This window comes from Spermophilus citellus (genome assembly GCF_964194105.1).
Source record: "Spermophilus citellus genome assembly, chromosome: X".
In the NCBI taxonomy this organism is placed as follows: Eukaryota; Metazoa; Chordata; class Mammalia; order Rodentia; family Sciuridae; genus Spermophilus; species Spermophilus citellus.
Window position 1 is genome coordinate 127,886,997 of NC_138190.1, and position 26,142 is coordinate 127,913,138.

General features: G+C 46.8%; 1 long non-coding RNA gene across 1 annotated transcript; it reads left to right on the plus strand.

The window, feature by feature from the left end:
• The first annotated feature begins 808 nt into the window (after positions 1-808).
• On the plus strand, positions 809-24,596 carry LOC308639294. The gene is made up of 5 exons (XR_014020031.1): positions 809-1,905; positions 3,674-3,750; positions 8,906-9,052; positions 17,573-17,718; positions 24,489-24,596. It is a non-coding gene; the product is annotated as an uncharacterized lncRNA (long non-coding RNA).
• Positions 24,597-26,142: the final 1,546 nt, after the last annotated feature.

The following is a 26,142-nucleotide window of genomic DNA, read 5'->3' on the forward strand; positions in this document are numbered from 1 at the left end:
CATGCTGGGCAGGTGATCTAGCAACATTCCCAGCCCAATGCTCTTTTTTTAAGAAAAAGATATGGCCTTTAATTACGTATATGAAAAATAACATGAGAACAAGGTGTTCTAAGGCTTGTACATTCTCTATAGATGAAAGGAGTTCTACTTAGTTCACTTGTAGTATGGCATCACTGAAGAGAAGGAAGAAGCCTAGCATAGTTATTCCTGAAGCAGAAAGCCAGTTTACTACAATCAATACTGATTTCCCTACCATTTTTCTGTAGAAATACTGATTTGCTGTCGGAAACGTCCGGTGTTTAGCTATGAGTGATTAAAAGGGGCAGAGCGAGGAGTTTGGTATTTTTTTTCCAGGTGAATTCTTCCTATTTCCTGGCTTCTCCTTCCACAAATCTATGACTATGTATCCTCTTAGGCGCAGTCATGTGACTTCTCCCTACTGATCTGGGCAAATGCAATGGGTTGTTGTGGGGAACAGAGGGAGGCAGCTAATCCCATGCCACCAGGCCTACCTGCAAGCTTTTGATATTTGAACCTTTGGGCTGGGGATGTTGCTCGGTGGTTGAGAATGTGCTTAGCATGCCTGAGACCCTGGGTTCAAGAAGGAAGGGAGGGAGAAATAGGGAGGAAGGAAAGAAAAAAGTCCAATACTCTTGAATAAAATCTTCCTTACCATTTTCGCAAGCAAATGGATAATTTTGTCATTGGCAATGGGAAGCCAAGTAAAGAAACATGATGCCTGATGCCTACAAATACCTTAATCCTGCCCCTGATTTTTCACAAGTTTCTTTTTTAGGTCTGAGAATGGATGTTCGGCTTCAAAAGCACACAACTTGATTATACTTGATTATATAAGGGTACTTGGGTACCCTTGAGATGTAAAATCGAGTAAACAACACAACTGCAAGACCACCGAGAGTAAAAATTGCTGAGAAAACGAGATTCCTGATGACGGTGCTGGTTAGGCCACAGTTTGGTGTCCAACAGAAATCAAAAGCGTCGTGAGCTTCATTAACTGAACTGTGCACAATATTAGGCTGCCATGTTTCTTTGGGCCTTTTTTCTCTGGGTAGAGTTTTGTGAGACAGGAAGGGTGGGAGAAGAGTGCCTTGTCAGGGCTTGTTGGACTATTTAGAGCACTACTGCCATCACCTGCAAGTAGTTTCAGAATACTCCTGTCATTACAGTTTCCTAAAGTGAGGCCTACTCGTTGGGAAAGATCCTGCCTGTCGAGAGACCTAACCCTGGGCTCCAAGGTGGGCCTCTGTGCCTTCTCTGGAGGCCCCAAGGGAGACCTGGACCCTGGCACTCACTTAGCATAGAATCTGGAGAGTCATGGGGCCTGGCGTGAATCAGCAGCAGCCTGGAGATGCTGTCACAGGACAACGTGGGGAGGAGCCTCAGCTCCTTTTGACAGTGTGGAATCTTAATCTCAAGCGTCACAAGAAAAGACCTGTCTTAAACTCATTATGCGTTAGCTATGAGTCCACCACAGGAGAAATGCAGTGGCGTCTGGTATGCTTATTGTGTGCCAAAGACCACCCTAAATTCTGGAGCCCAGTCCACCTTTGGCTAGCTGAAGATATTCACGGGTCCAAATGGGGTTACCAAGACATGAGGCTGATCTCCCTGTGACATGTCACCCTGTTGATCTCCAAGGTCGATGGAGCTGGTCCGGCTGGCTAGGGGGAGACCCACTTCATCCTTCACTGCTCCGTGTGCATCTTTCCTGAACCTCACTACATTCAAAAGAATGATCTTCCACATCGACGAGAACCATACTTTGGTGAAGGTTATACAAGGAGCTGTGCTCCCCTGCTAGAAGCTTCAAACAAACTCTCAAAACAGGGATGCCAAGTGGAGAGGGAGGGAGAAGGAAGAATTCTCCATGTCCAGAAGGAGGAGGTAGGTACACTGGTGTAGCTGATTTCTCAGGCCTAGAGAAAACGGTTGGTGGAGTTTGTTCTTATCTCCCACCTCACAAGAAACAGGCCCATGAGGCCTCTTGGTCATCGATGAGACAGGAAAAGGAGAAGAATGCTGAGTAGTAGAATAGGATTTGTGAACCCAAGCCTCAAGGGCTTTAAATTCCTCTGGAAAAGATCAGGGACAGAGAGTTCCATGCACTCCCCTTTTGACTTCATCTGAGATAGGTCTTTGCTTTCAGCAAATTTTGTTTGATCTGAGAGTTCTACCAAGCACAGCAAATGTGCTGAATGTCCATTAGGAAAAGACTGTTATACTCTGCCAGAAGCTACGAGGGATCCTCACACCATAGCATAGTGACCTCACATAAGGGCCTGCTGGGTTGCGTTCCAAAAGGAAGAAAACAGAGAGGAATGCACCATAGGGCCTGCATTTATCTTTGAGTGGGTTCTTTGGGTGCGGTGCACATGGCTTCCTATGACTTTTTGCGAACTTGAGTTCCTCCTGCCTTAGCCTCCCACAGTGCTGAGATTACAAGTGTGCTCCACTGAGCCCTACCTCTACTGCCTTACCATAGTGTGAACGTTGGCAATATCTTGAAAGGAACCGGAAGAAGTGAGAGGCCAGTAGTAGTCCAGCGGCTACCAGCAGATTGTGACCCACTGTCATATGGCAGGCAGAGGTCTCTACCTGGTGTGGGTAGGTTTGCAGGAATCTCCCCAGAGTGAAATGCAGGTCCTGGTGGGCACTTCTCTGTTGTTTGCGCCTCTTGGTGCAAGAGTTAGCAGGCGTCCACTTGGTCTCGCTGTGCTAGGAGCCATGCGTCCCACGTTGTGGCACGGCCACAATGTCAATAATAAGCCAGTCCTTGTGGCGTGTTGCACGAACAGGTGTGCTTTTGAAGGTCTCAGGCACGCCTAAATGTCTCATTACCTGTAACTGAGACACCTGGAGAGAAGTCAAATTACCTATCTGGGACAGGAATCACTTCTTCTAAGGGAGCATTGGCTTAAAAGCATGGAGCCTGAGCAGCGCACACCTGGAATCCCAGCAGCTCAGGGACTGAGGCAAGAGAACAGTTCAAAGCCAGTCTCAGCAATTTATCAAGACCCTGACTAAAAATAAAAGATAAAAAGAGTTGAGGATATGACTCAGTCAGTGGTTGATCTCCGCAGGGTTCGTTCGGTCCCAGGTACCAAATAAAAATAAAAACAGGTGGAAAAGGAATTCAGTTATTATTGTCAATTTCAAAAAATGCAAATTAGACACTAGTGGACAGTGCAAACAATTGAATATGATCGTGAATTTTTTAAAGTTATTGCCTTCCACGGTGACATTGCTCTGCCATTACTTCATTTGATAGAGGCTGTTGTATAATGTGGATTGTGAAGAAGCAAAGATTGTGTCTTGAAATGAAAAAAAAAAAGTGGATATATGTCAGTGGTACAAGGTGATACTGAAGACTTTGTATAAAGTTAAAATATATAAAATTATATCGAAACAGAAATTGAATGTTAGTTGTGTGTGGGTACATCCATTTATATAAACACACGATCATTAAAAGCTTTATATTTGTGATCATGGTCTGTGTGAGAGTATGTCTGAAGGTGATATTTTTGATCGACCTATTTTATCCTTAGTTTTCTGTTCTTTTTCTTTTCTGGTGGGGCCAAGGATGATTGAACCCAGGGACCCTTAACCACTGAGCCACCCCCAGGCCTTTTAATTTTTGTTTATTTTGAGACAGGGTCTTGTGAAGTTCCTGAGGCTGGCTGTGAACTTGGGATTCTCCTGCCTCAGCCCTGGGAGCTGCTGGGATTACAGGTCTGTGTTACTTGCCCAGTTTCTATCTTTCATCCTTTTATTTCTATTTCAGTAAGCACACTTGAATGAAAGTCTTGAATGTGAAAGGTGTGAATACAGATACCTTGATGTGCTCTCAGAGCACACATCTGCATGACTGGATTCCAGAGATGGCTACTTTGAGCATTTGTTGAATTTTGCTTTCTTCATGGATTTTAAAGATAAAATTATAAGACAAAAATTTAGGATAAAAACATGGGAATCATGTAAAGCTACTGAATGTCTCTAGAATAAAATTGTATAACATGAAGATATAAGTAAATTTACATAATATGCAAGGAATTTAGTTATGTATCTATATCTATAGATAATTAGATTTTTATGGATGAGAATAGTTAAGATATTTGGTGATGAACAGGCCACATGATATAACTCAAAGGTTTAAGAAAATCTGTACAATTCAACTACTGAAATTATTTTATGGCGATAACAAAAATGGCTCAGGAATGGGAAGAAAAAATATGGGGTTGGAAACACAGTGTGAATTCAATTTAAGATCAGATTTATCGTGCTACTTGAATATCTACATACAAGTTCGTGACAATGTATTAAAAGAATGGCAATAATATTCAAAGTGGTATAGGCATTGAAGCAAAAGTGTGAAGACACTGCTTTTCTCTAGATCTGCATATGGCTAATTTCTGAGTCTTTTGGAAGCCCCATATATTAGTTATCAAAGAGAAAACATGTGACTAATCCCTAAGTGAAAACCGACAGTACACCTATAGCACAGCCATAGGAAACAGTCATCGGAAATTCAACGATAAGGGAACATGCTCATGCTCCTAGGTCAGATGACAAAGCCATGAGAGAATATAGGTTTTTTTTTTTTTTTTAAAGGTGTTCATGGGATGAAAGCCAGGACTGTGCACATTAGTTCTTAAAAAAAAAAAAAAAAATCGACAAATAAAAAACCAGGGAGAAAATACAGTTGAAGAAAAAAAAAAAATGTTTACAAGCGAGATGATTCTGTAACCCATGTGATAAAATATTATGTATAAGAACACGTAGAACACATAAAGATACACACCCCATAGAGTCAAGACTAGTAGTAGAAGCATATTTCATGCCATGGACACATGTCATGTTCTCATCTTTAATGAGGAGAAAAAGGGAAATGGATGCTAAAGGAAGTTTAAGCATCATGGCCTCCTTGGAAACCTCCTGAGAAATTATTGCCTCTAATTCAGTTCAGAGGATGTGGAACCAAAGGAATGCTGGAATCCCTGCTGGCCTTGGAGCATGGCCAGGTCACTGACCACCTGGGTTGGTGACCGGTTGGCCACAGAAGATCGCCTCCAGCTTCAGCAGCCTGCTCACTTGTCTGCTTTCATCCCAGGGATTTATCCTCTGATGCTATGTCATCTCCAGGGGCAGGAACACTGAGTATAGTAAGCCACACCTGAATGGACGAAGGAGATCCTGTGGAAAATGAAGTTCCACCAGGACAAGAGTCCTGAGGAAAGAAGAGGAGATCCAGGCCCCAGTGTGGTTTCTGATGAAACCTGAAAGTGTTACCACTATTTACCGGTGCCAAGACCTTGCTTCCCCAAATGCTGAAGTACAACACCAGAGAAGCAAGCCTAGGCGAGTTTAGAGTGGAAAGTAGAAGCTGTATTAAAGGACAGCAGAGGTTTCTTCTCTTTATAGGTTTCTTCTCCCCAGAGGCAAAAAGGGACCCAAAAGGCAAATCCCTGGAAGAGCAAGGTCTTCCCTTTTTTTTTTTTACAGCTAAGGTCTTCTTTCAGCTTTCCTACACTTATGTCCTTTGTTTCCCTTTGTCTTTCAGTGATAGAATGCAGATGGGAAGCCCCAAAAGGTGGTAGATATAGGTGGGCTGAGGGGTAATCTGGGCAGGAAGGGCCTTGGGCAGCTCTAGATTACCACTTCCTTGTTTGCTGCCAGCTGATTCATGAACATTTCCTTAGGATGGGCTCTGGGCCTTGGGGACATTAACATTTCAATTTCCCCAAGTGCTGCTCTGGTTTCCTGGACTCCATTCTCTATAATGGCCTCCATTTTGTTTATCTTACTCTACATTACACCTGATTTACCTAACTACACTAATTACCTATCTGCAAACCTAGCTTCAAAAGCAATCTCAAGTTGGAGGCCAGTCTGACCAATATGCAACATCCCCTCTCAAAATAAGAAATGAAAAAGTTTTTGAAAATCTCAATTCCAGTTCCAGCACACACAAAAAGCATCCTAGACAGCTTGTTCCAAAGCAGAGGGCAAAAGGCCAGAGAGCCAAGTTTCCTAAGCCCTAGTCTCTGGGAGGCGTTTTTTCAAACAGGAAGGGCGGGAGAAGGGCGCTCATGAAGAGGGCTGGTGGCCATGTCTGCAGCTCTACTGCCATCGTGCGGGAACGGTTTCTAGATACCCAGCGCCATTCAACCCTCCTTCCCAGGAGGCCTAGTTCTTGGGCAGATCCGGCAGGCAGGGAGTTGGAAGATCCTTGGGCTCACATCTGGGCCTCCTTGCCTTCTCCTAGGGCCCTGAGGGAGACCTGGGCACTAGCGCGGCCTCAGCATAGAACCTGCAGAGCAAGGGGCCAGATTTGACCCACAGCAGCCAGGAGGTGTTTCCCACAGGAAGTTGTGGGGCGGGGCCTCAATGTCAAGCTGTGTGGACTGGGCCTGAGGGACACAGTGAAAAGGATAATGTAGGTGCTTCTGGATGCTTCTTTCCTTCTTTCTCTCTCTCTTTCTTTTAATAATTTATTTTGTAGTAGAATGCATTTGGACTTATAGTACACAAATATATGTACTTCTCCTTCCTGTGGCTGTACATGGTTCAGAGTCAATCCACTAGTATGTTCATTCAGGGATACTTATTTCCTGTTCAGGTTCCTTTGAGCAAGAGATGGCACTCCCTTTTGTGAAGTCACCTTGCTGTTGTGCTTGAGTCCCTTGTCCCCCAGGACAGGGACAAAAAGGAGAGGCCACTTGAAGGTGGCACAGGGCAGCATCAGATGTGTTTCCAGTAAGTCACGTGCAGACCCAATTGTATGTATGGTGGCCATGATGCCCTGAAGAGAAGGGCAGAGGAGAGTAGGAACGACTCTTAGTGCAGGCGATGTGCTAGAGCAATAAGCACCACGAACAAGAAGGATCAACACTCCAAACTACACTTGGAAAGCTGTTATTTGGTGGAACCTATGCAAAAATTCACTAAATGTGTGTCCACGTTCTTAATATAAAAGCCAAACGTATGCGATTTTAGACGAAAATATAGGCATAAATCTTCCCCTTCTGGGATTTGGTAGTGGTTTCTTGAAAACAGTGATGAAAGCAGAACTATGAGAAGACAGGATGGATGGTGGGGAAGTCCTCTCCTTTTGCCTCAAAGGACATGATTGACAGCAGGAAGATGGAGTTAACAGAATAAGAGAAGGTAGTTTCAATTATCTGGAAAGCTTCTGACACTCAGAATTCATGAAGTAGCTGGTTCCATAACTTGTAAATTGTGCTCTTATCAAGATGGGTATGCATGTATCACAATACTGTGCCGACTTTATAATCCCTTGGTTCAAAAAGAAAAATGGTATAGCAGGCTGGAATGGTGGTTCCTGTCCCCGTTTTGGAGGAACCTCCATACTGATCTCCACTGTGGCTGTGCTAACATACCCTCCCGCCAAGTGTGTCCAAGGGTTCCTTTCCCCAAGATTCGCCTGATTATACCCATTTTGGAAGTGGGATTGGCTCCCTGTGATATCCCTGCCATAGGCTTTCCACTTTGTGATTCCTGAAAGTTCTTGTAGCGAAAGTATGAAATTTCAAGCATTCCAAACTTGATACGGAAGTGGATATGTGCCAGTGGTGTACAGTGATGCCGCAGACTGCATGAAATGACACAGGGTGCCCTTTATCTTCAGAGAAACACAAATGTGCAATGTGTGGGTGCATGCATTCATAAGCAAACGCAGCATTTTTAAAGCTGTGTATTTGTGTGCCGATGGTCACTGTTAGAAGGATTGTCATGCAGTATGACAATCTTGGGCAAGGCATTTATATCTTTAGTTTTATTTCCATGTAAATAAAGAGACTTTAATGAAAGTGGATAGCGACTTGTGAGCGCAGGGAACACTCCTTGGCAAGGTGCCATGGTGGCATATATCCTGGTGTCCAAATAGGAGAGATGTGGACTTTTGTTTTCTTGCCTCGTTGTCTTGGAAGTAGGAATTTTTAAAAGCTGAATATTGTCTTAGTATGTAATTATTTACACATTAATACGATATGGAGAGCATTATTCAAAGAAGCATATGTGTTATATAGATCTACGCACACACATGCACACATATATCTGTTGAAGGATTTTATGGGAAAAACTGTTAATAAACGTGAAATATTTCGTAGAAACCAAGCCAATACATATGAGAACTTTGTGAAGGTTTTAAACCTTCTGCTAAGCCAAGTCTTTCAAATATGCTGGGAGTATGCCAAACACTGCCCAATAATCAGAAGGGAAAATATGGTGTCTAAGCACAAGGCATAACACTGTCAAGTTTCAATGCAACGTTATTGTAGTATCTCGTGATATACAACTTTGTATCTATGGATTGAAAAAGTGGGGTTGAGTAAGCAAAAGATTATGGGTGTTTCACATGATGTCTGATGATGGTGGTTTTCTCTCAGTCCGAACATGGCTGATTTCTGAATCCTTTGCAAGTTTCATGTCCTAGTTACCAAAGACAAAAGACATGACCCATCTGTAGGTGACAAGCAGTCATAGACATGCAGGGTAAAGCCAGGGAAAGCTGTCACAGGCCATTCTGTGATATGGGAAAACGCTTGTGCTCTAGGGTCAGATGATGAAGTCGTGAGAGAACATCTGTCAACTGTTGGAGAAGAACTGATGGTCCCTCCCATGCACATGTCGCTGCTGGTGGGATTGTAGAGCATTCAGTCTTGAGCTCTCTGAACCCCCCCGTGTAAGGACTGCACCTAAGGGAGGCCTCTCCCTGGGCCCACCCAGCCTAGAGCCTGGGTCCCAGTGGAATAGGAGTCCAGGGAGCCTGGGAAGGAAGTGAGTTGGGCTGACACCCAAGTGTCCTGGGGCCTACTTTGCTGCTTCCCTGAGCCCTTGGTGTAAACATTTTCCAACTCCTTCCTAGGCAAGGATGCCAGAGGTTTGCCTCCAAGAGCCCGAGACAAGTGGATACCATGAAGAAATGCTGTAGAAACAACACTGAGTGAGGAGCAGAAAGGGGAAGACTTGTGACATGGAAACAGAGTTCTGGAAGAGAGAAGGTGCCCATGGGGTGAGTGGCTAAGGTCTTAATGGTTTTGATTTTCTTCCTTTTTTTTTTTTAGTTGTAGATGCACACCGTGACTTTTTAGACTTTTCATTTATTTACTTTTTGTGTGGTGGTGCTGAGAATCGAACCCAGTGCCTCATATGTGCTAGGCACACGCCTTAATGCTACACCAAATGCCCAGCCCTTAAAGTTTTTTGTTTTTAATTTTGTCCTTTTCTCTCTCTCTGCTTCTGTGCTACTGGCTCAGAACCCAGGGCTTGTATATTGGATCTCATATTGATATCAAATGGAAACTAAGCCAAATTTTAAGAGTGGAACACATTTCCGAGAATTGAGCAAAATGCAAAGTTTTGAAAATTACAATCCAAATTCCAAAACAAAAATACATCCTGGCCAGCTTGTTCCAACACAAAGGGCAGAAAAGAAGGGAGCCAGGTTTCCTGAGCCTTTTTCTCTGGGCCGCGTTTTTTTCAGACAGGAAGGGCGGGAGAAGGGCGGTCAGGATGAGTTCTGGTAGCCATGTCTGCAGCTCTACTGCCATCGTGCGGGAACAGTTTCACGACACCCAGCGCCATTCAAGCCTCCTTCCCAGGAGGCCTAGCTGTTGGGCAGATCAGGCAGGCAGGGAGTCCAAAGATCCTTGGGCTCAGATCTGGGCCTCCTTGCCTTCTCCTAGGGCCCTGAGGGAGACCTGGGCACTGGTGGCACTTCAGCCTAAACCTGCAGAAAGAGGGGCACAGAGGGGACTCCCAGCAACCTAGAGATGCTCTCACAGGAAGTTGAGGGCGGGGCCTGGGTGCTCAAGTTTGTGGACCGCCACTGAGGGACACTTGGAAAAGGATAATGCAGGCCCTTGTGGATACTGTTTCCTTGTTCAGGTCCCTTGGAGCAAGATATAGCAGTCCCTTATGTGAAGTCACCATGCTGTTGTGCTCAGATCCCTTAGCCCCCAGGTGGAGCCCAAAGGACATGTCAGTTTTTGGTGGCATAGGGCAGCATCAGAAGTGTGTCCAGTAGTTCACAGGCAGGCCCAAGTGTCTGGAGGCCAGGGTGGTCTGAAGAGAAGGGCAGAGAAGAATTGGAAGAACTTGCAGTGTAGCCGATCTGCTAGAGACAAGCACCAAGAACGCTTACGTTTGCAAAGCTGTTATTTGGTGGAGCCTATGCAAAAATTCACTTAAAATGCATCAAGGATCTCCTCATGAAAACCACACGTACAGTATTTGAGAGACAAATGTAGGCCTACATCTTGCTGTCCATGGATGTGGCAATGGTGTCTTGAAAACACTGCTGAAAGCAGAAATGAGAGAAGACAGACTGGATGGTCAGGAAGTCATCTCCTTTTGCTTCCAAGGGAGTGACCAACAATAGGAAAAGGCAGCTCCCAGAATAAGAGAAAAAAAGTTGCAATTACCTGGGAACATTCTCACACTCAGAATTTTTGAGGAAACTTGGCTTCGCAACCTCTTTGTATCGCCAGGCTGAAACAAAGCAGAAATGCAGAGTCTGGGTGCAGAACCTGGATAATGATGGACACCAGGAATGTGCACACAGCTACCACCAGAACAGACCTGACCTTGATGTTCTCAACACTGTGAGGAAGGATCCCCGTGCCATTGCACAGTGACATCAAGAAAGTGCATGTTCCTTCTTGTTCCAAGGGGAACAACACAAGGCTGGTACCCTCAAGAGACTGCATTAGCCTTTTTCCTGTTTGTTTTTTCTTTTTTCTTTTTTTTTTTTTGACAAGAGTATAGAGGTGGTTTATTTTACTGAGTTGTAAAGTTTCCGTGTTTATTAATCTAAATGTTATAATGAATGACCCCTTCCCAGATAATTAACACTTTGCATTTTAAACGTTTATTTCTGTAGGACATCTTCTATCATTGGAAGTACAAGGCACGAGGGAAAAGATAGTCATCCACCTCCCCTTGAGGGCTCACATCCAGCAGTCCATGGGGCGCCCCAGGATCCACAAGCAGCTTATAGTAGGTGACAGAAACCTGTTCTTCTGGGCTCAGTAATTGCAAGGAAGGGCACTTCTCAGTAGCTGGTGAGTCACAGAAAGCCTCACAGCCTTGCAGGTGAGTAACAGAGGGCGCTCCCAGGTCAGCTGCTCAGTGGGGCCTGGGCCCCCATAGCTGAATACACTGGAAATGCCCTATTATGGGGTTCGGAGAGCAACAGGCTGCCCTTCTAAGAGGGACTCGGGCCCGCAGGGACCTTAGGACCTTCCAGTGCCCGCAGGTAGCCCAGTACACCTGTCCAAGGGCTGTGGCCTGTCCTTCCAGTGCCTAGCCATTGGGCACTCTGTGGGGGGGGGGAGGGGCGGGGGTTGGGGTGTAGGTTGCTCATCTCTTGAGGGAAGATGCTGCTGCCAGGTATTGCAGCAGTCAGTGGGCTGCCTAGCCAACCTCAGCCCCTGATGAGTGCAGACCCAGTAGCCAGGCACAACTGTCACTGCATGACCAGCTCTCCTGGAGTTAGCTGCTGCCTGCACACAAAATTTCCTCTTCCCAGCAGGTGGCGGCAGCAACAACACAGGAAACAGACGCCCTGGCTCAGGTTCCTGTTCTCCCAAAAGAGCTGCCCCTGGCCGCGGCTTCCGGGAATTCAGCCCCTCCTCGCGCTGGGCACCTAGGGCCAGGGCGACCTCCCTGCATTAGGTCTTTGTGGGTCCCTCCGCTCCAGTCCACACAGCTCCGAATCGAAGTCCCGCCCCACGACTTCCTGTGACACCAGCTCCTGCCCACTGCTAGTCCCCTCAGGTCCCTGGCTCTCCAGGTTCTTTGCTGGGAGCGCGCCAGAGCCCAGTCTCCCTCAGGACCCTGGGAGAAGGCCAGGAGGCCCAGAGGGCAGCCCAAGCCGCCTGGAACTCACTCCTTGAAACGTGGGTCCTCCCCCACAGCGAGGCCTCCCGGGAAGGAGGCTTGAGTGGCGCAGGGCGTCTTGAAACTGGTTCCGCACGGTGGCGGTAGAGCTCCAGCTATGGCCACCAGCCCTGGGCCTGAGCGCGCCTCTCCCGCCCTGGCTGTCTCAAAAAACGCCACCCAGCCAAAGGCACCAGGCAACATGGCCGCCCTGGCCTTTGCCCAGTTCTGAGGAAGCAGCTCCCAAGGCTGCTTTTTCTTTTTCAGTATTTGTGGCTTTTGGTTTCCAATGGTTTGGTTTCTGTCGTGATTCTGCCTGAGACAGGCTTTTTCCGTGTTGCCCAGGACCTACTGGAAATCGTGGCGCCAGTGCAGCAGCCTCCAGCTCCTGTCTCCTGTTGTTTTCCATCTGAACTCTGACCAAGGCCTGAGTGCCATCCTCCCCTGGGCCTTCCCTCCTCTGTAGTTTGTGAGTGCTGGGACCAGGTGAGAGAAATGACAGGGTTCGGTTTGTTTTATGTTCTTTTTAAGACTTGAGAAGCTTGGAAACACTGGCATAAATGCATTCTGGCTTCTAGAGAACCAGTACGCACAGGTTGATGTGTCTTAGGTTCTGTTGCCATGAAGTCCAGTAAATTGTAAAGAGTAGATATTTCTCGGCCTCATGGTTCTGGAGATTGGCATTTCTAAGAACGCAGCATGTGGGCATCTGCTGAGCCTTTGGTGTGGGTCTGAGTCATACTGTGTCTTGCTCTAAGGTGAGGAACTCCATGCAAGTGCCCCCAGTAGCCTGCATTAACCTCTGACAGGGTTTCTCTGGTCCAGTCCTCACAGATTCCTACCAAGGCCCTGGCCCCAAGACCTCTGTGACACCACCTCTTGGCTGCTACTGGTCCCCTGGGGAACCCTGGCTGTCCAGGTTCTTTGCTGAGAGAGCACCAGTGCCCAGGTCTCCCTCAGGGCCCTGGGAGAAGGCAAGGAGGCCCAGATGGCAGCCCGAGCCTCTTGCAGCTTGCTCCACAAAAGCCAGATCCTCCCCAACAGCTAGGTCTCCTGGGAGGGAGGCTTCAGTGGAGCGCCGTGTTTGCTGCCTGTTCCCTCAGGATGGTGGGAGTGCTCCAGCCGAGGCCACCAGCCTGGATCCTGAGTGCTCTTCTCCTGCTCTTCTTTTCTGTACAAGTGCCAGCCAGAGACAAAGTCACCAGGGAACCGTCAACTTGAGCTTTGCCTCCATTTTTGGAAAATATTCTTAATGGTGTCTATTTGGTTTGCATTGTTTCATTGTTATTAACTTTTTTTTTTTTAAATTCCAGTTTTTTTCCTAAGGGATGTACCAAAGACTGAGTTCAAGGTTACCGAGCCACATCCCTAGCCTTATTTTGTATTTTTTTTTTTTTTTTATTTACAGACAGAGCCTCCCTGAGTTGCTTAGTGACTCCGTTTTTCCTGAGGCTGGCTTTGAACTTAGGATCCTCAGGTATCAGCGTCCTGAGCCGCTGCGATCACAGGCATGAGCCATTGGGATCACAGGCCTGTGTCATCACGACCAGATTTAATTTTGAATTTTGAGGTAGGTTGAGCAGGCTGGCTTTCATCTTTTGGCATTCTTGCTTCAGCCTCCCATTCCTTTCTGGTTTTGTTTTCCATTTGCAGTTAAACGAAAGCATGAATCCTCAGAGGACATTATTGCTCTGGTTTTGGGGAATTTAATTTGCAAGTCTACCTTGTGCACTCCCTTATTGTTTGCTTGGTGTCACTTACCCAGCGGTTTCTCAGAGCTAACACCAGATCAGAGAAACGAAAAAGTCAAGTGTGTTTGACTTTATTTCTAACATATTTGATAATTTTGAAAAAAATTCTATAGAGCTGACAGGTATATCAATCACGTATCTTAGGCAACTTTTTTTGTTGCTATAATAATCCTAGAGGGCCAGGTCGTAGCTCAGTGGTACAGTGCTTGCCTAGCACATGTGAGGCACCGGTTTCCATCCCCAGCACCACATTAAAAAAACTAAACATATAAATTAGAGCTATTATGTCCATCTACAATTAAAAAATAAAAATAAAAAAACCTGGAGGTTGAATTTTCTAAATAATAAAATGTCTCCAGGTGCCTGGCACATGCCTACGATCTTGGCTGCCTGGGTGGCTGAGGCAGGGCAATCGCAAATTGTAATCTTGCTATGACTTAGGGAGACCCTTAGGTAACTTGGATAAATCCTGTCCGAAAATAGAAAATCCTAATGATTTGAAGAAAATGACTGGATATGTTGCTCTGTAGTTAAGTACCCCTGAGTTCAACGTCCAGTACCAAAGATAAAAAAGGAATAAAATTTGTTTAGCTTATGGTGCTGGAGACAGGAACGTCCACGAACATGGCCTGGGGATATGCTTGACCATTGGTGAGGGTCTTTGGGCTACATCCTAACATAGAAGAGGCCATCCTGAGACAGAGCAGTCCCGCTGGAGAGAGTTGACTTTGATAGCAAAGTCACTCCTGAGCACACCTATTAATCCATGAATGGACTGATCTCTGCATGAAGGCAGGGTCCTCATGAGCCACTCACCTCCCACAGGCCCTACACACACTGCCCTTTCAGAGATAAGTCATGCTGTCATTTCAATGTTTGTTCCATGCTGAGGTTTCCATCAATACCATTAAAACTCCAGGTCAGTGGTGCATACCTGTGATCCTATTGGCTAGGAATTTCACCTTTCTCCTTTGGGCTTCAAATGTGGTAAAACAAAGTTTTAGGAAGGATGACATTCATGAGAGTTCATGTTCTTCAGCTCCTGAAAGCTGTGCTAAACAGAAGTGTGCTCTAAATGATACTAGGGGCATTAATTCCAATTTATTACAGTATTTTTTCCCCTCAAGTGAGGTTAACTCTACACAAATGTGGGTATAGATTTAACAGTATACATAGAAAGAATCCAAAAGGTTAATGGGTCCTCTGGAAGGTTACTGCTGGTGCTTTTCTTTTTCTCGGCACGTGCTCATTTTCGGATTCCTTGTCAAACATCACTCTTCAAAGCACTAATGAGTAAGTAGGGCTTTGTGGCCCACAAGTATAATCCCCACAACATGAGCTGCCAAGGAACGAGGCATGTTAACTTGAGGCCAGACTCAGCAATCAGTGAGGCCCTCAGGAAGTTGGCAACACCCTGTGTCAGGATAAAAAGTTAATCGATCGAGGGCCGGGAGGGTACTGGGTATGTTGCTGTGTGGTTCAGCATCCCCGTATTGAGTCCTCGGTACAAAATCAATGAATCAATCAGTCAATAAAATGAACTGAAGGGAAAATACTGTTGAAGGAAGAGAGCTAAAACTGCCAATGAGATGATTCTGTAAGCCATGTGATGAAATATCACTTATAAGGAACAAAATATTCAGAAAACACATAAAGATACACACCCCAGGGAGCAGGTAAGTAGTAGACGTGCATTTAATGGTATGGGAAAATGTTAATTGCTCACGTTTAATGAGAAGACAAGGATGGAAATGAACGCAAAAGTAAATACAAGTCACATGCCCTCCTCCATTGCTCATGAGAAATTGTTGCCCCCCCCCCCCCCCCATTGAGTTCAGGAGAAGAGAAAACCAAAGGACTGATGGAATCCCCACTGCCCTGGGAGCATGGCCAGGTCACTGACCACCTGGGTTGGTGACTGGTTGGCCACAGAAGATCTCCTCCAGCTTGAGCACCTTCCTCAGTTGTCTGCTTTCATCCCAGGGATTTTTCCTCTGATGGCTGTTTGCTGTTTGTGATCTGCAGAGCCTGTAACACTGAGCCACACTCCAGTGGACCAGATCCTATGGAAATGAAGTTCCACCAGGACAGGTGTCCTCAGGAAGGAGGAGTAGATTCAGGCCCCAGTGTGATTTCTGATGAAACCTGAAAGCAGTCCCCTGCTGGAGACCAAGGTAGGAAGGTCTCAAGTTGGAGGCCAGTCTGGCCAACATGCAAAATCCTGTCTCAAAATTAAGAACTGAAAAAGTTTTTGGAAATCCCAATCCAAATTCCAAAACAAAAACACATCCTGGCCAGCTCGTTCCAACACAAAGGGCAGAAAAGAAGGGAGCCAGGTTTCCTGAGCCTTTTTCTCTGGGCCGCGTTTTTTTCAGACAGGAAGGGCGGGAGAAGGGCGGTCAGGATGAGTTCTGGTAGCCATGTCTGCAGCTCTACTGCCATCGTGCGGAAATAGTTTCTAGATACCCAGCGCCATTCAAGCCTCCTTCCCAGGAGGCCTAGCTGTGGGGCAAATATGCCCAGGTGGATGTTCTAAGAGGCTTCCGTTCTGATCTGGGCCCCCTTCTCTTCTCCTAGGGCACTAAGGTAGACCAGGGCACTGGCGCCCCCTCACCTCAGAACCTGCAGAGGATGGGCCCAGAGCTAACTAGGGGCAGCCAGGAGGTGGTCCCACAGGAAGTCATGGGGCGGGGCCTAGGTGCCAAGCTCTGTGGACTTAACTCTGAAAGGATCATGCAGGCGCTTGTGGATACTTCTTTGTTGTTCAGGTTCCTTGGTGCAAGAGGTAGCAATGCCTTTCGTGAAGTCACCATGGTGTTGTGCTCAGATCCCTTCAGCCCCTAGGTGGAACAGAAAGGCAGGACAGTTCTAGGTGGCACAGGGCCGCATCAGATGTGTGTGCAGTAAGTCACAGGCAGGCCAATTGTCTAAGGGTTAGGGTGGTCAGAAGAGAAGGCAGAGAATTGGAAGTTCTTCTAGTGCAGCCAATGTGCTAGAGACACAAGCACCAAGAACACCCAGGAGGATCAACTCAAACCTAAGTTTGGAAACCTGTTATTTGGTGGAGCCTATGCAAAAAATTGGCTTAAAATGTATCAGTGGTATTATTATAGAAGCCAAACCTATGCAAGTTTAGAGGAACATATAGGCATAAATCTTCCCATCCTTGGATTTGGGAGTGGTTTCTTGAAAACAACGCTGAAAGCAGAAATAAAAGACAGATGGGTGCTCAGGAAGTCATCTCCTTTTGCCACAAAGGGGCTGACCAACAATATGAAGAGGCAGCTGGCAGCTGGCAGAATAAAATAGTTGCAAGTATCTGGAAACATTCTAACACCCAGAATGTTTGAGGAAAATTGGAGTTGAGTAAGCAAAAGATTATGGGTGTTTCACATGATGTCTGATGATGGTGGTTTTCTCTCATTCCGAACATGGCTGATTTCTGAATCCTTTGCAAGTTTCATGTCCTAGTTACCAAAGACAAAAGACATGACCCATCTGTAGGTGACAAGCAGTCATAGACATGCAGGGTAAAGCCAGGGAAAGCTGTCACAGGCCATTCTGTGATATGGGAAAACGCTTGTGCTCTAGGGTCAGATGATGAAGTCGTGAGAGAACATCTGTCAACTGTAGGAGAAGAATTGATGGTCCCTCCCATGCACATGTCGCTGCTGGTGGGATTGTAGAGCATTCAGTCTTGAGCTCTCTGAACCCCCCGTGTAAGGACTGCACCTAAGGGAGGCCTCTCCCTGGGCCCACCCAGCCTAGAGCCTGGGTCCCAATGGAATAGGAGTCCAGGGAGCCTGAGAAGGAAGTGAGTTGGGCTGACACCCAAGAGTCCTGGGGCCTACGTTGCTGCTTCCCTGAGCCCTTGGTGTAAACATTTTCCAACTCCTTCCTAGGCAAGGATGCCAGAGGTTTGCCTCCAAGAGCCCGAGACAAGTGGATACCATGAAGAAATGCTGTAGAAACAACACTGAGTGAGGAGCAGAAAGGGGAAGACTTGTGACATGGAAACTGAGTTCTGGAAGAGAGAAGGTGCCATGGGGTGAGTGGCTGAGGTCTTCAATATCACTTTTAATTTTATCCTTTTTTTCTCTCTCTCTTTCTTCCTCTAAGTGTTACTGGCGGGAAACCCGGTAACAGTGGAAAAAAAGAGCCAAATCTTAGGAGTGGAACACATTTCCTCAAAAGAGCAAAATGCAAGGAAGGCAGCCATAGTTTCTGGTGTTTCCTCTGTTCTGGAATTGTTTTTTTTTTTCCCCTCATTGGATGAGCGGAAGCAGAGTACCTGAGGCAAGGCTAGTTCTGTCTTGTGGGGCAATACTACCATCCCGAGGACAGAGTTTCGTAGTGCTCAGAGCCCATAGCTCAGAGCTCAGAGCTCTTCTGCACTAAAGCCCCTGCAGGTGAGGAAGGTAGGGCCCCTGGGAGGTCCAAGGGGGCAGGTTCAAGCTTGGCGTCCCAACGTCTATGTGTCCTCCGGCAGAAACAAAGCACAAATGCAGAGTCTTGGTGGGGAACCTGGGTAATGATGGACACCAGAAGAAAGCACAGAGGTGCTACCAGATCAGACCTGTCCTTGCTGTTCTCACACTGCGAGGAAGGATCCACGTGCACAGTGACATCAAGAAAGGGCATCCCTTGACTTGCTATCTATATCCCCAGGTTTTAAGGTATGCATTAAACCATGAATTCCGTTCAGTTATGAATATCATCAGTGTATTCAGATTTTCCACTTCGTCTTCTGGTTTTTGATGTTGTTGTTGTTTGTTCTTTTTTGTACTGGGGATTGAACCGAGGAGCACTTAAGCACCGATCCACATCCACAGCCCTTTTTTGTATTTATTTAGAGACAGGGTCTCACTGACTTGCTGACTGGCTTTGAACTCATGAACCTCCTGCCTCAGCCTGGAGAGCTCCTGGGATCATAGGCGTGTGCCACCACACCTGCTTCTTTCTTCTTCTGTCGGTTTTTGAAAACTTATTTTTTAAAGTTGCTCATTTCGAGTAAGTTGTTAAATTTGTTAATGGCCGTACATGGTAGCACAAGCCTGAAATTCTCGCACCTTAGCACGTGGAGGTAGTGTTGTAGGAGACATATGAGGCAGGACACCAGATAGGAAACAGGCAGCAGGGTTATTTGGCTGCAGCCAGGGTCAGAGGGTGAAGATTTCACTGTAATCTCTCAGTGCCCTGAACCCCGATTTCAGGCAGTTTCAGAACTTCATACCCAGCGTGTAAGGGAAGGGGCTCAGAAGGTCACAGCCTGTAGAAGTTCACACAAAAACAGCTTTTTCTTCGGCTGTTCTTGGCAAGTTAACCCTTCAAGGACAGCACCTGAGAAGGGGAGAGCTTCTTCTCCCCTCTCTTCCCCCTGCCAGCTGTTATCATGGAACCCTATTAGTATCCTCTTCTATTATCTTTGAAATGTACACATCTACGGATCTGTTTTTTTTTTTTTTTTTTTTTTTACACTTTGCAAAACTGTGCAAACTACTATACTGGATATTCCATAAATGTTTGTGAAAAACTAGTAAAGGGGCATTCAGCACCTGGAGTGGTGATTTCTTTCAGGTCAGTGGCCAAGTAAGATACACCAACAGCAAATAGGAAGTTTAACCACACTGAACTCAATTCTGGTGAAGATTTCTGGAGAAGCTTAATTAAGATTTTCTATGGAGGGGGGGCGGTGCCACTAGAGTCGGAGAATCACAAATTCAGCCAGCCTGGGCAACCCAGTGAGACCCTGTCTCAAAATAAAAGAAAAAGAACTGGAGGTCTAGTTCAGTGGCAGAGCACGCCTGAGTTCAGTTCCCCGTATCATACACAGAGTTGTTCAGGATATTTTCTCATATTTAACATCTGTGGCATCTTTTGTTTCTGATAATAGTTGTTTACTTTTACTTCAGTCTTGCTAAGGATTATAGTAATTCTTGTAGTCCTATTTATTTATTTAATACTGTGAATTGAACCCAGGGCCTCACACATCCTAGGCAGGAGCTCTAACACAGAGCTACAACCCCAGCCCTCCTTGTAGTTCTTTTTTGCCTTGATTTTTTTTTTTTTTTTTTTGTGATTCTGGGGATTGAACCCATGGCCTTGTGCATGCGTGGCAAGCACTTTACCAATTTTCACCCCTTTATTTTCTTCTTCTACTTATTTGGAGCAAATTTCTTTTCACTCTTACCTGCTGAGGCTGGTAACTGAAATCATTGTTTTTCTTAAGTATTTTAAGTTACAAATTTCTTAAAAAAAAAAAAGAAAGGGTATGCTTCTTCTTGCTCCAAGGACCAAGAACACAAAGCTGGGACCTTCAAGAGCCTGCATTAGCCTTTTTTTCTTTTCGAGCTCTTCCTTGACATCAGAGGTGGTTTATTTTATTGAGTTGTACAGTTTTCATTTTGATATTATTTAAATGTTGAACGAATGACCCCTTTCCAGAATATTAACACTTTGCATATTAAAAACTCATTTCTGTAGGATATCTTCTCTTATTGGAAGTACAGGGCACTAGGATCCACAAGCGGCTTATAGTCCATGAAAGAAACCCACTCTTTGGGGCTCAGTAATTGCAAGGAAGGGCTCTTCTCAGTGGCTGATGAGCCACAGAAAAGCCTCACAGTGCTTCAGGTGAGTAACAGAGGGCGCTCCCAGGTCAGCTGCACACCCTGGCCTGGGCTTCAGGAACAGAGCACATCAAAAAGGCCCTGTTAGGGCATCAGAGATTCAGGCCTCAGTGTAGTTACTGATGAAACCTGAAAGCAGTCTCATGCTAGAGGCCAAGGTAGTAAGGTCTCAAATCGGAGGCCAGTCTGGCCAACATGCAAAATCCTGTCTCAATATTAAGAAATGAATAAGTTTTTGAAAATCTCAATTCCAGTTCCAACACACACAAAAAAGCATCCTGGACAGCTTGTTCCAACATGGAGGGCAAATGACAAGGGAGCCAGGTTTCCGGAGCCTTTTTCTCTGGGTGGCGTTTTTTCAGACAAGAAGGGCGGGAGAAGAGCGCTCAGGAAGAGGGCTGGTGGCCATGTCTGCAGCTCTACTGCCATCGTGCGGGAACAGTTTCACGACACCCAGCGCCATTCAAACCTCCTTCCCAGGAGGCCTAGCTGTTGGTCAGATCGGGCAGGCAGGGAGTCGGAAGATCCTTGGGCTCAGATCTGGACCTCCTTGCCTTCTCCTAGGGCCCTGAGGGAGACCTGGGCACTGGTGGCACTTCAGCCTAAACCTGCAGAAAGAGGGGCACAGAGGGGACTCCCAGCAACCTAGAGATGCTCTCACAGGAAGTTGAGGGCAGGGCCTCGGTGCTCAAGTTTGTGGACCGCCACTGAGGGACACTTGGAAAAGGATAATGCAAGCACTTGTGGATACTGTTTTCTGGTTCGGGTCCCATGGACCAAGAGATAGCAGTCCCTTATGTGAAGTCACCATGCCATTGTGCTTGAATCCTTTCTGCTTCCAGGTGGAGCCCGAGGACAGGTCAGTTTTTGGTGGCATAGGGCAGCATCAGAAGTGTGTCCAGTAGTTCACAGGCAGGCCCAATTGTCTGGAGGCCAGGATGGCCTGAAGGGGAGGGCAGAGAAGAATTGGAAGAACTTGCAGTACAGCCGACCTGCTAGAGACAAGCACCCAGAACGCTTCCATTTGGAGAGCTGTTATTTGGTGGAGCCTATGCAGAAGTTCACTTAAAATGCATCAAGGATCTCCTCCCGAAAACCTCACATACAGCATTTGAGAGAAAAATGTAGGCAGGTGGGGCTGGGCGGGGCAGGTCGGGGCAAGTCCTAAGGGGGGGGGGGGCAGGCTAGAGCAGGGCACAGGTTCTTCCAAAAGAGCTGCCCCTGGCAGCTGTTTCTGGGAAATTAGCACGTCCTTGCGACCTCGCTGCATTAACCCTCTGTGGGTCCTGCGGCTCCAGTCCACACAGCGCCAGAGCCCAGTCTCCCTCAGGACCCTGGGAGAAGGCCAGGAGGCCCAGAGGGCAGCCCAAGCCGCCTGGAACTCACTCCTTGAAACGTGGGTCCTCCCCCACAGCGAGGCCTCCCGGGAAGGAGGCTTGAGTGGCGCAGGGCGTCTTGAAACTGGTTCCGCACGGTGGCGGTAGAGCTCCAGCTATGGCCACCAGCCCTGGGCCTGAGCGCGCCTCTCCCGCCCTGGCTGTCTCAAAAAACGCCACCCAGCCAAAGGCACCAGGCAACATGGCCGCCCTGGCCTTTGCCCAGTTCTGAGGAAGCAGCTCCCAAGGCTGCTTTTTCTTTTTCAGTATTTGTGGCTTTTGGTTTCCAATGGTTTGGTTTCTGTCGTGATTCTGCCTGAGACAGGCTTTTTCCGTGTTGCCCAGGACCTACTGGAAATCGTGGCGCCAGTGCAGCAGCCTCCAGCTCCTGTCTCCTGTTGTTTTCCATCTGAACTCTGACCAAGGCCTGAGTGCCATCCTCCCCTGGGCCTCCCCTCTCTCTGAGGGAACCTTCAAGGGGGCCCTGCTCATTCAGTCTGTTCTGAGTTGAACTGCACTCAGTCTTCCTCCCTCAGTAGTTTTGTGAGTGCTGGGACCAGGTGAGAGAAATGACAGGGTGTCGGGGTCTACTGAGCTTTTGTGAGGGTCTTCTTGCTAAGTAATAACCTGCAGGAGGTCATCACAAGGAGAGACAGGAAGCTTCCTGGTAGCACCTGGCCTTTATAGCAAAGTCACTCCCAAGAAAACCTATAAATGTATGAGTAGACTGAACCGGACTCTGCATGAAGGCAGAGTCCTCGTGAGCCAATCACCTGCCGGTATTCCTTCAAGTCCCTGTAAGATATAATTTCGGGAATTGAGTTTCCAACAGAGGATCTCCAGGACACAGCCACTGAAACCATACCATGAAGAAACTTTTCAAGTTGAAACAAAAGCGCTAGGAGAGCCTCCTTTTTAAATCCCCATTGATGAGGGTTTATTTTCAACATTCCCCTATAGATTTCAGGCTGGGAAATTTGAGGTGGGAGACTTGGTGGTGGTGATATTCATGTACCTTATGTCCTGTCAGCTGTGGTGAATGCAAATCTGCTCTAATCTCAACAAGGGTATACCCATGCATTAAAATTTCGTAGAAATTTATTTTATGTGAGAGACAAAATGTTGATGAAAAGTATGGGGATGGAGCTTTTTTTCTCATGGGCACATACCTGTTTTCTGACTCCCTGGCAGGCATCATTCCTGAATCTACTTATAGAGGATGTCACAAATCATGTGATGAAATATAAAATGGAGTGTCTGGGGCTAAAACTCAGTGGCAGATGGCTGGCCTAGCTTAAGTGAAGCTTGGGCCAGAGCAAAGCACTATAAATGCAGAGTACTAGTGTAGAACATGGAGCATTAGGGATAGCACTTCATAAATACATAAACAAATAATGTAAGGGCATGTTCTTCATCTATGTTTAGCAATATATATATATGTGTGTGTGTGTGTGTGTGTGTGTGTGTGTGTGTGTATATATATATATATATATATATATATATATAAAATCTACAATAAAATCTACGAAAGTAACTACAACCTAGGGTCCCCATAAAGTCACAGAAAATAGGGGAACTGTATTCATGCCATGGGAACATGTGCGGTTCTCATGTTTAATTAGTAGAAAATGATGTATCATGCCCTCTTCTGGTGGCACATGAGGAATTATGGCCTCACATTCAATTCCTAAGACTAGGGCAGAAGGAATGCTGGAATCCCTGCTGGTCTTGGATCATGTCCAGGTCACTGACCACTTGGGTTGGTGCGTTGTTGGCTAGAGAAGATCTCCTCCGGCTTCAGCAGCTTCCACAGTTGTCTGTTTTCAGCCAAAGAGTTGATCCCCAAGGAGATAATGTGATGCTCTGGGATCTCCAGACCCAGTGACACTGTGTAAAATAAGACCTGAATGGACGAAATCCTGTGGAAAATGAAGTTCTACCAGAACAAGAGTTCTGAGGAAAGAAGAGGAAATTCAGGCCCCAGTGTGGTTTCTGATGAATAATGAAAGGCACCAGGTACTGAAAGCTGAGCTCCTGGGTGAGTCCCGTGTTGGAGGCCAGCGTGGCAAATTTGCCTGGCTTTGCTCTTCCTTCCAGCCTGCCTCCCTTTCTTTCCTTCCTGGAGATAAGAGCCAGGGTCTTACCTATTCCTTCTCAGTTTGGCATCCACTAGAAATGAAAACCAAACTTGTAATGGTGAAGCATGTTACATCAAATTGAGCCAAATGCAAGGAGCCATAGTTTCTGGAAATGACTGGCTTGATTTTCTTTCTCTCCTTTTTTTATTTTTCAAATTGGCGTGGTAGAAGCAGAGCAACAGAAAGGAAGGCTGGTTCTCTCTTGTGGGGCAATACTACCATCCTGAGGAAGTCCTTTGAAGAAGCCCCACCCCCTGAGCCCATCCTGCATGAAAGGCCTAGGAGCTGACCAAGACAGGACCCTGGGGTGCCTGAGGTCCCATTACCAATCTAGGCCTCCAGGCCTATTATTGGTCTAAGGCCAGGTCAGAGCAAAGCACCGTGAATGCAGAGTCCTATTGTAGAATGTGGAGCTTTAGGGACAGCAGGACTGAGCCTACAGGTGCCTCAGTATGCCCCGTCCTGCAAGGAGGGATCATACTGCATTCAGTCTTGATCCATCTGGACCCTCCTGGGAGAGCTGCTTCTACTGTAGGCCTCCCACTGGTCCCACCAGGTCTGGTGCCTGGGTCTACATCTGGGACGGAAGTGAGTCAGGCACACAACCAAGTGTCCTGCTGCCTACATTCCCTCTTCCCCATGTCCTTGGTGTAAACATTTTCTACTCCTTCCTAGGCAAGCATACCTGAGCTTTGGCATCCAAGAGCCCAAGACAACGGGATACCATGAGGAACCACCAGAGAAGAAGGCTGAGTGAAGAGCAGACATGGGAAGAGGTGGTCACGTGGAAAGTGAGTTCACAAAGAAGGAAGATGAAGTAGGGTAGGACCCCCCCTTTTTTTTTAAAGAGAGAGAGAGAGAGAGAATTTTAATATTTATTTTTTAGTTTTCGGCGGACATAACATCTTTGTTGGTATGTGGTGCTGAGGATCGAACCCGGGCCGCACGCATGCCAGGCGAGCGCGCCACCGCTTGAGCCACATCCCCAGCCCAAGGGTAGGCCCTTTTTGACTTTTTGGTTATTGTTTGTTCAATGTGGTCCTGCCATGGAACCCAGGACTGTGAATGTTAGATCTCACGTTAGTATCCAATAGAACCCAAAAGGAAAATTTAAGCAGGGGAGCACATTTCCCAAGACTGAGGAAAATGCAGGTCAGCCACACTTTCTGGAGTGTCGCTTCTTCTGACAATTTTTTTTTCCTTTTAAATTGGAGAGGCACACACAATGGGCCTGGAGTCAAGTCTGGTGAAAGAAAAAATTTCATAGAGTCCCACCCCATGAATAAGTTCTGCATGAATATCTTAGCAGGTAAAGGAGGCAGGGCCAATAGCAGGTCTATTGGGCTGAAGTTCCAGCTGGGCTTAGCAACCTCCTCGTTGGGGGCCATGCAGGACCAAAGCACAAAGGCAGAGTCTTGCAGAAGCAGATCCGTGAGAGACACCAGCTTTGCCTCCAATGGTGCCAAAAAAACTGGCCTGTCCTGCTGTTCTCACACAGCTTCGAGGCAGGATCCATGCGCTATTAAACTGATGTCACAAAAGGGCATTCTGTGTCTTGCTCCAATGGAGAAACACGAGGCAAGTGCCCTCAGTAACCTGTGTTGGCCTTTGACAGGGTTTCTCTGGTCCAGTCCTCACAGATTCCTACCAAGGCCCTGCCCCCAAGAGTGTTACTGGTCCCCTGGGGAACCCTGGCTCTCCAGGGTTCTCTCTTTCTTCTTTCTTTGGCTCTCCAGGTGCTTTGCTGACAGAGCACCAGTGCCCAGGTCTCCCTCAGGGCCCTGGGAGAAGGCAATGAGGCCCATTCATTCAAGCCTCCTTCCCAGGAGGCCGAGCTGTTGGTCAGATCAGGCAGGCAGGGAGTTGGAAGATCCTTGGGCTCAGATCTGGGCCTCCTTGCCTTCTCCTAGGGCCCTGAGGGAGACAGAGTCGGTTCAAGGATTGTGGCCCGTCCTGCCCAGATGGCAGCCCAAGCCTCTTGCAGCTTGCTCCACAAAAGCCAGATCCTCCCCAACAGCTAGGTCTCCTGGGAGGGAGGCTTCAGTGGAGCGCCGTGTTTGCTACCTGTTCCCTCAGGATGGTGGGAGTGCTCCAGCCGAGGCCACCAGCCTGGATCCTGAGTGCTCTTCTCCTGCTCTTCTTTTCTGTACAAGTGCCAGCCAGAGACAAAGTCACCAGGGAACATTCACCTTGGGTTTTGCTACCATTGTTGGAGTACATTCTCAATGGTGCCTTTTTCTTTTGCATTGTTTCATGGTTAATAATTTTAAAAAAAATTTTTTTTAGTTGTAGATGGAAACAATACCAATATTTTATTTTTTAATTTATT